At 43.1% G+C, this 12,240-nt stretch overlaps 1 protein-coding gene across 2 annotated transcripts in view; it reads right to left on the minus strand.

Annotated features, from left to right (window-relative positions):
• Window positions 1–1,005, minus strand: part of UBE2E1 (ubiquitin conjugating enzyme E2 E1) — a 73,890-nt gene extending 72,885 nt beyond the window's left edge. The window contains exon 1 of one of the 2 annotated variants that reach the window (XM_044755090.2): window positions 801–1,005. The gene's annotated coding sequence lies outside the window, so the exon portion shown is untranslated. The remainder of the gene's footprint in view (window positions 1–800) is intronic. The other variant, XM_044755089.2, reaches the window with a different exon arrangement.
• Window positions 1,006–12,240: the final 11,235 nt, after the last annotated feature.

Genomic DNA, 12,240 nt, shown 5'->3' on the forward strand with positions numbered 1-12,240 from the left:
GGCGGGCCAGGGAGGGAAGGTCCCGGCCAGCGGCCGGCCTCGGGGCTGTTTGTGTCGGCTTTCCGGGGGTCGCGGGGGGGCGGGTGGCCGGGGCCACACTGCGGGGCTCAGGCGCGGAGTTTGGCGAGGTCGGGAAGCGAGGAGGGCAGAGAGGAGTAGGAGAGGAAGCCGAAACGGGGGGACGGAGGCGAGGAGCGGGTGCCCGGGTGGGGGAAGGGAGAGGCCGGAGGGGGGCAGGGGCGACGAGGCCGAGGCCCCCCAGCGCCGCGCCCCGACGCCCCTCCCGGCCGGCCTGCCCCTCGGCCGCCCAGCTGGGGCTGCGCGGCCGGGGCGGGGGTCCCGGGCACACGCCCGATTGCCACCCCGGGTGGGGGTGGGGGTGCGGGGGGGGGGGCCTCGGCCTCCTCCGCGAAGGAATAACAATGAGCCCGTCCGCCCCGGAGGGGTTAATCCCCGCGGGCCCCCGCCCGGGGGGACACGGGGCTCCCCTGGCTCCCCCTCCCCCGCTCCCGGCCCCCTGGGCGGCCAGTGGGGGGCTCCCAGGGCAGCGCTGACAGTTCGAGCCACAATGGCCCCCCCGGCCACGACACGGGCGGTCCCCGCACCCCACGCGGCCCGGGGTCCCTGCCCACTCCCCGCGGGCGGGCCCCGGACCCCTGGGGCTCCCTGGCCCGTCTCCGCACCCCCGCAGCCCCGTGCCCGGCGGCCCGGGCGGCGCGGATCGGGGGAGGCGGCGAGGGGTGTCCCCGAGGCCCGGCGACGCGGCCGGGGGGCGGCGGGCGGCGGGGGGATCCCCGTACCTCTCTTTGTGTCTGGCTCCTCCGTGCCGCCGCGGCGGCTGCTGCTGCGGCTGCGGCTGGGCCTGGCCACTCGTGTCTCTCTCTCGCTGGGAGAGAAGCGGAAGTGCAGCAACAGCAACTATTAAACAGGCAATGGCTTCCCCCAGCCACACACGCTCGCACACACACTCCTCCTCCTCCTCCTCCTCCTCGCCCTCACCCCTCCCCCACCCGCCCGGTCCCACCCACCCGCGCTCCCCTCCTCCTGCACACCTCCGGGGGGGCGCGAGGGGGACCCCGGGGACCCCCGCCCCCTCCCCACCCACACCCCGACCCCAGCGCCTCCCCGGGACGCCAGGGAAGGGGGCCAGGGCTGTGAATTTTCTCTCAAGTGGTTTGGGGACCTGGATCCTGGACTGGAGAAGGGAAGCCGTTCCAAGATGGGGGGCGCTGGGAGCGATTGGAACTGTATGGAATAGGGGGTCACGAGAGGAAGTTCTTTCCCATAAGGGCTTTTGGAAAGGGGGGGATTGGTAGATTGGGCGAAAAGATGGTAATCTGGTGGCAAGGACTTTGGACTAGAGAATGCGGCGGGAACTCCTTTTAGCAGTGATCAGCTTAAAGGGGAAAAAAATCCCACAACTGGGTTTTCCTTTGGGTTGACACTGGCTTCTCCCTCTGGCGATTTACCTGCTAGGAGTAGAGGTCGGTTTAGGCAGCCTGTGAGAAAATCCCAAACTAGGACTTTCCTGCCAGGCACGTGCAATTTTACAATTTTAGATTCTTCCAGTCACTTTTTAAAATAGAAAGTGGTGGTGTTTTATAAAAGTTATACAAAAGATTTCGTGACAGGTAAAGCCAACGTGTAACAGGCTTACAAATGTGGGAAATCACTGGGAATAAACCTTATACTACTGAATTATACAGGATTCAGAATTTTTGGTGTCAACTTACTTTAGAAAGAAAGTTTGATTTTTGGAAACTGATTAAAAGTTTGGGGGACTCTTGTACCTTCTTCAACTACAAAATAAATACTATTCAAGTAATCATAATATTTTTAGCTTAATCACTCAGTAATTCTTCTGAATTGTTCCTTATTTAGCATTTTTGTCAAGACTAATATTTTTTAAGATTAAGCCATCAAATTGTAATTTCTCACTTACTTGCATTTCGGTTGAAGGAAACTAAAGAGACACATGTAATGTCCCACATACAACATCTGGCGCATTTAGGAGCCAGCCCAGTCAGATTTTCATGGGCCACTCTAAATTATCTCATTCAAATTGCCATCCTTTTCCATGGAAACAGTGGCTTCAGTTACCACAGGACAACACAAGACATAAAGCCCATGGCATATCCACTAACCAGGAAAACAAGCGTTCTTACCACCCACCTAAACCCCTTCTAGACCTCAACATGAAACTCCAGCTTTATCAAGACTCACAAAGTAATTGTGCACGATGCTTGCTCGGTTCTTAGCAGGAACTTTGTATCTACCAGGAATTGTCATAGAATCAAGGAGTCCAAAAGCTGGAAAAAACCTTAAAGGTCATCATTTCAGCCTCCAGCCTCCTACCTCCAGACAGAGCTATCCCTCAGTCACTCAAATGCATGGAAATTTTGAAAAGATCCCCAGACATAAGTGTTTGGTTTCAGGAGTCCTGGTAGAGGATATAAAAATAATGACATTCCCTGATGCGTGTTATGGGAAAACGACAATCTCCTTAAAACCAGGTTGTATACGTTTTGTACTTCTGATGAAAAGATACAAATTCGAGAGAAAACAATAAGCAAACATGAAATAAACTAGTTGAGATGAAAATAAAGACAGTTATTAAAATGGAAACTTCCTGTTACGAAAATTTGGGTTTCTGATACTTTAACATACATGTCTACAGTATGAGTACAACCAGTAAAAAGTCAGATATGTATAAAGATGAGAGCTGGCAGAGAATACAGGAAAATAAAAGGTTTGACGGCTGATGTGACTAGGACGGTGGGTGAGTTTTTAATTTTGTTTTGCATAAATCATATACTTGGATACTAACTATAATAATTTTTTTTTAAAAAAACTGAACATGATATTTTGTATTTCATTGCTGATGCTTGGGTTGGACTGGTCCCTGGGGAAGTAAATCTTGTAATCCAAGGACTCCTCCTCCATAGGGAAGTGCTTGCCCAACCACCAGTCTGGAAGGATACCGGCCTCTTGTGTGCTAGTCCTTCTTGTCTCTAACCCTGGTTAGTGCTTTCTGGTTTGGGAATGATCTACTGAGGGGGAATAAAAACCTCAAAATGGTTAGAAAAGAATCCACTGCTCTAAAAAGACTAATCTTTCTGTCAGATTTCTTTAAATATACAGTTGTCTGAGTCATCAAAAAGCAAAAATTCACTTGCAGGCTTCCAGCTCTTCTGCTTATTAGCTACAAGGCCTGAGGAGCTAAACTGACCTCTCTGACCCTCAGTCTCCTCCTCTATAAGGAGCAAAAATACCTGCACTGTATTGACTGGCAGAGCTGTTAGAAGGATCAAATGTGTATCTCCAATAAAATGGTTAATTAACTGTTGTGCAAAATAAATTATTAATAATCCCACCCTGATCCTACTTCTCAGGAATTTTGTTAGGACACGGGGTCGTTATGACTTAGAATTGATGACAAGTATAAGAACCCTCCTAGGAGAAAGATAGAATCAAGGAATCGTAGGATTTTATTTACTTGAAGGGGCCTAAGATATCTTAGAGTTCAAACTCCTTATGTTACAGATGAAGAAATTAAGGCAAAGAAAGTCAGTGTGTCTTGTCCAAGGTCATGCAGTAAATCGGTGGCAAAATTGTGGCTGTAGCCCATGCTGCCCACAGACGATTTTGTCAGTTTTGGCAGTATTCAGGGGGTGGGGAAGAGCATCAGTTACATTAAAGAGAAGTATATTAAATATAAAAGAATTCTGGTCATATTTTCAAGAACATATGAACAATCAAGGCAGTTGGGAAAGTGGAAAAATGGAAGCAAGTTAAGGGAATAAGTGATTTGATAACATTTACTTGAACCAGTTGATGAGAGATATTGAAGTTCCCTACACCCCATTCTGAGACTGTTCCTCGCTATTTATTTCGTATTTATGGATATAATTTAAATAGGTAATCCTCGTGCTATATGATCCTAAAGAGAATAGGTTAAGCTACGAAGATCTCCCTCTGCCCCTCCCCCGAACTCTGTGGTAGTCTATGCATGCACAAGCAAATGCATCCATAGACACGGGACGCTTTGATAGGAATGCTCAATTTACATTTAAAAGATGCATTTGGTCACAGAAGCCCAAGCGGTGCAGCACTGTGATATCTGTGGGCTTTGAGAAAGTGGGCTTCAGTTTTTACTAATACCTATTCCTGATCTCAGAATGATCCAACTCTCTTCTTCAAGCCATCTTTAGAGTATCAAGTCCTTTTAAGTAGAAGCACTTGAAGATCAAGGTGCTGACTGATCCCTAGGTGAAATGATACAGTTGATTCAAAAGAAAGAGACCCTGCCTAACTTTTGAGCACTCCTATTTTTGGCTTCTTGCTTACACTGAACTTCAAATAGTTCGTAAAGGCGACCATTCTCTTTGGCCAATTTCACATCCAAAGAATTGTCACACAAATTAACATTTGTTAGGGGTTTTTAAACTTACCTTATGGCTAGATAGAAAGGATTTCCTTTTTCTGTCAAAAGAAAAAGAATTCTTATGTTTGGAATTTAGAAAAGAATTTCTATAAAGGTTTTGTGAAGAGATGGACTCACTGTGGATTTCAATCCGCTTGTTTTATTTTCTGATGCTCTTTTGCCTGGAAAATTCATTCCTTCTACAGAAGGATAAGGAAGGTTTGCAAAGAACGGTCAATTCTATGAAGCCTAATGAGATCTGGGGCTTTTATCTGCGATTTGGTCATTATTCCATAGACCTTTTTTAAAAAAACACTGATCCCTTTGAAGGACCCTAAGCATTGTCAGACATTCTTGGTCCTGAAAGTTGCTATCACAGGAAGTTAGGACGGAGCTAAATTATTTTTTCTGCCACATGGAGGCATTGAACAACCATGTGATTTTCAAAATTTACCAAGACTTGATAAGTCTAATGCTTTCTCAGGCGAAGGCAAAAAGGTTCGTTGATGTCGACAAATGGATAGTGCTTAGTATGAAAACGTTCTTCTCAATTTACGCTTCTGCATCTCCTCTGTAGGGCCTATTCTCTAAACAAACTAGCCTTCTTCAGCCTCCTATACATTGAGAACCTGAGGACACTGTATCAGAATCTCCTGGATTGCCGTTCCAGCAGTTTGGTTTGTTAGTCTCTGAAACCTTTTCTTGAGTTTAACACTTCTTCGGTGTACTGAAATTTGAAAGAATGACATAGTCGGGAAAAATTACTTTTATTTCACACTCTTAATTCATTGTGAAACTTTGTCTTAAATATCAACTTCCCCACAGTACCACGGTGTGCCCAATCTACCGTCAAGCATCCAGTTCTGAATCCAAAATTTACCTCAATAATTGCAAACCCCAGAAGCAATTGGCAGCAAAGATACTGATCTTGACTTGCTAAGCCTATATGACGAGTTCTGTCTTTACAGCAGAGAGTACTCATGTCTCGGCCCCAAATCAATTAATCAACAAACACTTATTAATTGCCCTGTGTGTGCTAAGCACAGGGCTGGGGGCCGTGGCAGACGTAAAGGAATCGCAGAGGAACTCTGGCCTCCAGCAAGATCCAGGGCAGAAAGACTTGTAACTGAGCCTAGAAGGACAAGGAGTACTTGGGAAGATGGAGAGGCATTCCCAGGCATTGAAATGACGTTTAAAAAGATATGGAAAAACACCAGACAATTCAAAATACTTTATTATTAAAATATAAATGTATATGTATGTAAATTATAAACTGCTTTATTATTAAAAACTGAAAGAAAGAAACTGGCCTTTATTCTTCAAAAATGTCACTGGCATGGAATAGGAAGAAAAATTGAAGTTCCAGATTAAAGGAGATTAAAGAAGCATGAGATTTAAATATAATATATGATTCTGGACCAGATACTGTACCGGATGGAAAAAAAATTTATAAAGGATATAATTGGGTCAACTGAAAAAAACTAGAGTATGGAAATTAGATTAGACAAAAGTATTGTATCAACATTAAATTTCCTGAAGTTGATAACTATACTGAAAATATTCTTGTTTTTAGGAAATACACTTTGAAATATTAAGGGTAAAAAGGCATGATGTACGAAACTATTTAAATAGCTCAGAAAAATAACTAACAATATGTGTGTGTGTAGAAACAATTGTGCCAAAATGTTATAAATTGGTGAATCTGGATAAAGGGAGTAGGAATGTTCTCTGTATCATTTTTGTGACTTTCCTATAAATTTGGAGGGAAAAAAATGTAGTTACCTTAGAGGGCATGAAATAGAGGAGAATGAAGGAGAGATTGCTTACTCATTACATACCTCTGTGTTGTTTCACTTCTTAAAATGTATGTGTTACTTTAGTACGTTTTAAAAATCTAACCTCTAAATCTTTAAAGAACGAAAAAAAATACGTTAACAGAAAATTCAGGAAGTGACTGGGGAGACCACGAATAGACTAGTTTGGCTGAAGTACTCAGTAAAGTGAGTGGATGGACAGAAGGATGAAAAGTAGGTACCTCGAGTTTTCAGAGGGGCTCCAGGTCACCTGAGGAACCTGGATTTCATTATGCGATAAAAGGTGCAAGGAAAAGACATTAGAGGCATTTTCATCTAAAGGGTACTTTAAGAAGATTACTTGGATAGAAAAGCCAGAAAGGAGAGAAAGAAGTCAAGGAAACCTGGAGGCAGCCATTGAGGAGTCCAAGCTTAGGGAAGTAGCTCCTAATTCCTAATTCTCCACGCTTATTTTAATTAATCACTGTTTAATGCTGAAGCTGTGGTAATTTAAGTCCCATGAAAGCAGAGAATATGTTTACCTCTAACTATTTTAGAGCAGTGCCTGGCACTTAGTAGGCACGCAATGAAAAATTAACGAAGGTAAGGGAGGAAAACCATCCTTGTCTTTAATAGTACTATTTAACCCTTTCCCATCTCCTCTGATGGTCTGTCGTGTACATATACATGATTACACCATCAATCGGTTGACAAGGGATGTGTGGGGTCTGTGTTGCTATTCCTAGGAGAATCATGCTATTCCTAGGGGAAGATACCTAGGGGGTATCTTCAGACCCCAAGATAAGGCCTGAAATGACTCCCAGCCACCCTAGCATGGAAAGGAATCCCAGCTTTGACATCAGAGTTACAGAATTCCAAATTGGAAGGGGTCTAGAAGTCATCAAATGTACCCTGTTCTATTAACAGACGAGGAAGCTGAGGTCCAGAGATGCAAGATGCGTTTTCTGAGGTCAGGCAACTAGTTAGCAGCAGAACCAAGACCTTTCCCTCGCAGGAATCAAAGGGGACTTATGGGGACTTGTGAATCCCCGTCTCTACGCCTCAAATATGGAGCGGCAGCCAGGGCCTACAGAAGCCAGAGGTAACCTCCATGGAGGCAGAAATGCTCTTGGTCTATGCACCGAGCACTGCTTTCCAAGGAGCGGGACTGTGTCATGGTCTTTGATATCACCTAAGCAGTGGGCATTAGGTTGGGCACAGATTCACTACTCAAACACACAAACACACACACACTCCCTGCTTCCTGAGTTACACTCACTGAATTGAAAGCAATCCTAAATCTCACAATGAAGTGGGGACAGATATTTTCCCAATGTGACTGAGGATAGAGGTAAAGATTCCTATATCCCTTTCTTCATCCCTGAGTTTAGTCACCTTGAGAAGTCTTTTAGATCTTGGTGAAGACGGAAAATGGTGGGGCATGACCAGTTGGCTTTGTGGCTGAGGTTACTCACATCACCATTGGGTTCCCCTCAGAGTGAGAGGGGCAGAAAGCTGGGGAGTATCCGTGCCCCCTTTTCCCACTGCCTCATTCTTCCCCACTCCTCCATCTTAGGGAAGAGCATAGTTCAGGGCAGTTAAGAGAATGAACAGACCTGTTTCCATACCCGTACTGCCTCTGACTAGCAGTGACCTCAGGAAAGTTCTTCAACCTGCTGAACCTCTGTTGCTGCATATGTAAAACTGGGATAATAAAACTCACTTCATAAGATTTTTTGAAGGTTAAATGAGAAATGTCTGTAAAATGCTTAGTCCAGTGCCAAGCATGGCCTGAGTGCCCAACAGGTGGTTGCTATCATCATTAGAATCTAACACCTTATCCTGGCCTAATGTATTTTTCAAGACTTACTTCAGCGACCTCAGACTTTCTTTGGCTGTTCCAGAGTTAATAAATTAGAATAGTGCATCCAGCCAAACCTTGCTTATATGCTATTTTGGGTTGCTTCGTGTCGGTTGAGAAATTGCAAGCAAAGGGAGGGGGAGGACCCCTGCGCTCTACCAGCTCCAGCCCAATGACAAGCTCATGGAGCTGAGTAACCACCTGTTGATTGATTGTTACAGCGGCAAGAGCTTCTGAAAGAGCATGAACAAACAGGTAAGTCAGAAAACATCTGGAGTTTGCCCAGAAATATTCCTCTCTAAATGAGTGAGTCAGACCGGCCCAAGTATGTGACACTTCCACTTAAATTGTTTAGAAAACTAACAGGTGAAGGATCGTTTCAGAGGATTTGTGTCTATTACGTGGAATTAATTCTCTTTCTCTTTAGACGGAATGTTAGTCTAACCTCTTAAAAGTGTTAAATCAAGAATTCTAAACAAAAACTGGCTCTGGGCAAGTTGGGATTTTCAAAGAAGTTTAAAACACCAGGAGCTTCTCTGGGAAATTTGTCAATCACAATATGGGCAAGTGGTGGAAAATGTTGGTGAAAATGTTTGGGTTCCTTAACACACTTGTTCTCCTCTATAAGATTCACACATTGGATTCCCAGAAGCAATAAAACCAGCATAATTAGCACTTTTTGTTTGAAAAGGTCATTTTCTGCAACATCTATGAGCTATTCAGGTTCTTATGTCCAATCTAAGAGATTTAGAACTGAATTATGTGGGGGGGATATTTGTCCTCATCTTAGACTTCTAAATTTTTACTCTATTCAGAGGTTGAGAGCCATAGCTTTTCTTCAAAAACAGATTTTTTCATATGATTATATAAAGATTTATATCAATAAGCCCTCAAATAGTGAAAAAGACAGTCACCCACAACTCCAGGTCACTCTATGGCACTCATATATCCTTGAGTGATATCAGTGGGGAGATTAGAACGATCCTGTCTAACGCTGAGATTTATGTTCCAATATTCAGAGTTTATTTGGTTTCAGTTGTGTCTTAGCTTAAAATAAATCCTTTGGGTGGTGGGTTGGTCTAAGAGGTATATATTTAAGATGTTATTTTTGGAAACTGCAATAGAATGAAATGAAAACTTGTGATTTTCCTTGAACTTGGCTTGAAAGTAAAATAAAGATTTTGTGAACTTGGAGGTGAATACATTTACTCTCCTCAAAACTTTCTCACTTGTAAACGAATGGCTTAGAGCAAAGCCCGGAATTGAGAATTCAAATTCTATAGATTTTTCTTAGCTCTGTCCCTGCTTATGAATCAATCTTTACCAAAATCATCAACCATCCTCTTACTAAAAAAAAAAAAATTGCAGGAGCTGGCCTGGTGGCATGGTAATTAAGTTTGTGTGCTCCACTTCCGTGGCCTGGGGTTCATGGGTTTGGATCCCAGGCATGAACCTACACACCGCTCATCAAGCCATGATGTGGTGGTGTCCCATGTACAAAATAGAGGAAGATTGGCACAGATGTTAGCTCAGAGCCAATCTTCTTCACCAGAAAAAAAAAATTGCTTACAGCGCCCATGTGTTTACATTATAAACACATATTATTATTGATACAATCCCATTGTTTACTTATTGCACATCTAAATGCTACACAGATAGATAATTAAAGTTTGGCCCTTTATAAGATGGCTAGAGAGGTTTTCCTTAGGAGCATAAGGTGTTTTAGTTTAGTTTTGTTTTTAATATAGGATTTTTGTGTCCTCCCTTTATGAAACATACATGAAACTCCCACTTGTATAAGATGTGGAAGGCAGAGCTGTGCTGTGGGTCACCATCATTGAGTGGACATTTGGGCATGGTACTGTGCTAGGCTATCTCTGGAACATCAATACACAGCTTCTGCCTTCTTAAAAGGTCCTTGTTTGTTTGTTTGTTTACTCTTTATTATGAAAAATTTCAAACCTTCTTAAAGTAGAAAGACTAGCACAAGGATCCCCATGTATTTACCCTACCACCTACATTCAAGAATTGATATTTGTTAGATTTGCTTTATCTTTTTTTTTGCTAAATCATTTTAAAGTAAATTACAGACATCAAGAAAACTTACTCCTAAATTCTTCAACATGCTTCTTCAAAAAATAACCGTATACCATAATCACACCTGACAAAACTAGCAATAGTTCCCTAGTATTGTCTAAGTATTTTCTAAACAGTCAATTCTCTAATTTTCTTTTAGATTTAAATCAGAATTCTAGGGGCTGGCCCAATGCCTGAGTGGTTAAGTTTGCCTGGTACGCTTTGGCAGCCTGGGGTTCACTGGTTCAGATCCTGGGCATGGACCTATACACCGCTCATCAAGCCATGCTGTGGTGGCATCCCACATAGAAGAACTAGAATAACTTACAACTAGGATGTACGACTATGTGCTGGAGCTTTGGGGGAAAAAAAACCAAACAGGAAGATTGGTAACAGATGTTAGCTCAGGGCCAATCTTCCTTACCAAAAAAAAAAAGCATACCTTAAAAAAAATCACAATTCTGTTAGAAACTATGCATACGGCTTTTGTTGGTTTTGTCTCTTTTAATGTGGAACAGTCCTCCAACTATTCCACCTCTCCTGCTTTTCTTTTTTTTTTTTAAAGATTTTATTTTTCCTTTTTCTCTCCAAAGCACCCCCCAGTTCATAGTTGTGTATTTTTAGTTGTGGGTCCTTCTGGAAACCCTGGGCCACTGAAGCAGAGCGCGCAAACTTAACCACTCGGCCATGGGGCCCGTGCCTCCTGCTTTTCTTTTAATTGTGGCGTTGACTTGTTGAAGAGACGTAGCCAGTTTGTATTGCAAAATGTCCCACCCTCTGGATTTGCTTGTTTTTCCTTCTAGAACCATTTAACATGACCCCTCTATCCTTTCTATGTCCTGTAAATTTGAGGTTTCATAGACAGGCGTGATTCATTCCAGTTAAACATTTTTGGAAGACAGTTGAGTCATAGGTGACACTGTGTGCTTCTCATTACATCACATCAAGAGGCAATGACTTTTTGCCCCTTAAAAGGCATCTCTTGGGGCTGGCCCCGTGGCCGAGTGGTTAAGTTCGCGCGCTCCGCTGCAGGCGGCCCAGTGTTTCGTTGGTTCGAATCCTGGGCGCGGACATGGCACTGCTCATCAGACCACGCTGAGGCAGCATCCCACATGCCACAACTAGAAGGACCCACAACGAAGAATATACAACTATGTACCGGGGCGCTTTGGGGAGAAAAAGGAAAAAATATAAAAAAATCTTTAAAAAAAAAAAAAAAAGGCATCTCTTGAGAAGCAGAAACATGTACCATTTCTCATTCGTCTTAAAAAACACCACTGAACATGAAGCCAGAACCATGAATGTCATTTAACCTCTCCGATCCTCAGTTTTCTTGTGAGAGACAAAACCAGTACTAACCTCTGTAACTTCACAGGGTTGTGGTAAAGGACCACAGGAAAAAATAATTGTAACACCACCAATAACTACCATTTATTGAACAATCACTACGTCAAGCCCTATGCAAGAGCTTTCCATTTACTCTTTCAGTTAATCCTCACACTAACCATGAGAGAGAGGTACTATTCTTAGCATCTCCATTGCGCAGATGAGAAACTGAGACACAGAGAGTTTAAGCAATTTGGCTGAGGTCAAACAGCTGGTAAAAGAGAGAGACGGAATGTGAACTCAGCCAGCCTGATTGCAGAGCCTGTGCAGGAAATCTTCGTAAGTATCATACGAAAGCGAAGTATTGAGACAGAAATACTGGTTGCTGTCTTAGGAGATTGAGAGGATGGTTTTTGTTTGTTTTTCTTTTTCAGACTTTCACTGATGTTATTTTATTACTTTAATAATGGCAAAATGAATAGGTATTTACGGGGGAAGACATACAATATGGATATAAAATAATAATCAGAATCATTTATTGCTTGCCTGCTCTAATGGTACTGACAACAGAATAAAAGGAATCACATCAACAATAATAAAAAAACTTTGCCTGGGGGAAACAGCCATATGAAGTGGCACCATAAACAGATATTCTGTGTTTTCTTCTTCACAATCCTGCTCCTTTTGTCCTGTTTTATTTGACATATGGCTCACTTCATAAAAATGTTTAAATATTGATTTCCAAATAGCTTCGCTTGGTC

Source organism: Equus asinus, chromosome 21 (assembly GCF_041296235.1).
Source record: "Equus asinus isolate D_3611 breed Donkey chromosome 21, EquAss-T2T_v2, whole genome shotgun sequence".
Classification (NCBI taxonomy): Eukaryota; Metazoa; Chordata; class Mammalia; order Perissodactyla; family Equidae; genus Equus; species Equus asinus.